The sequence below is a fragment of the Galeopterus variegatus genome, unplaced genomic scaffold, assembly GCF_000696425.1.
Source record: "Galeopterus variegatus unplaced genomic scaffold, G_variegatus-3.0.2 Scaffold3970, whole genome shotgun sequence".
NCBI classification, from domain to species: domain Eukaryota; kingdom Metazoa; phylum Chordata; class Mammalia; order Dermoptera; family Cynocephalidae; genus Galeopterus; species Galeopterus variegatus.
The window spans coordinates 4,993-5,967 of NW_007730081.1; the positions used below are offsets into that span (position 1 = coordinate 4,993).

The window sequence follows — 975 nt, forward strand, 5'->3', positions numbered from 1 at the left end:
CACCCCCCGCCCCGCGGCGCCCCCGTCCCGCTTCCTCCCCAGCCCGCAGCCCCGGCCCCGGCCTGTCCCCGGCGCCCATTCATTCGGATCTTCCTTTCTTCCGCCCCTTCCTTCCACTCGCATCTCCGTGCTCGTCGCCCCCTCCCACCTCCCAAAGACTGTCGCCGTCCGTGACCTTTGGCTCCCCAGCTCGTCCCCTCCTGCGTCGACGTTTGCCCGCTTCCTTGCTCCCATCTCCCCTCACTCGTAGAGGCTGCATGTCCTCCTGCCCCCCTTCCTTGTGCTGGTCCCCACATCCACACCTCTTCCTCCCTCGGACTCCGCCACGCCTCGCCCGGACACCCAGTCTTCACGGTCACTGGCGTGGAAGTTGGTGTCTTGATTGTCCCCCGTCACTTCGTCTTCCACCTGTGCGGCCAGACCTTGCAACTTATGGACTACTTGGATCTCTTAAAATTCCCAGCATCTGAAGTCCAGATTCTCAGTCCTAGGGTGTGGTCTTAGTGGATTTCCAAAATATACAATTTGTACTATAATTATCGAAATCTATGACAAACTCTAGTGGAAGAGGCAGTTGCTGTGGGTTTTTTTTTTTTTTTTAATTTTTATAAACCTCATGGCTATTCTGGGCAGTACTAAATACCTTTTTTCTTTCTTTTTTTTTTAATTGGGAAAGTATCTATAATGGATTAATTTTCTCTTGAGTGTAAAATTTGGCAGAAGATTGTTATTGTTTCTACTTCAAATTCCTCATCTCTCGGTTCCGTGACTGATTTGCAACATTACCTGTTAGTACTATTGTTGGTGAGACTTTTTCTTGTCTCATTTGTCAACAGCATTTATTGAGTGACCCTGTGTTCACGTGGAATACTGATGAAATGACTGAATACTTGGGGTACCACAGAGTACCATTCTGGATAAGACAACGATTTTTGGAATTTGTTTACACTCTCCCCCCCCCCCCCCCCCCCCCCC

General features: G+C 50.4%; 1 protein-coding gene across 1 annotated transcript in view; it reads left to right on the top strand.

The window, feature by feature from the left end:
* FAM49B (family with sequence similarity 49, member B) overlaps nt 1-975 on the top strand; it is an 88,737-nt gene that overhangs the window by 786 nt on the left and 86,976 nt on the right. The gene's annotated exons all lie outside the window — the stretch shown is intronic.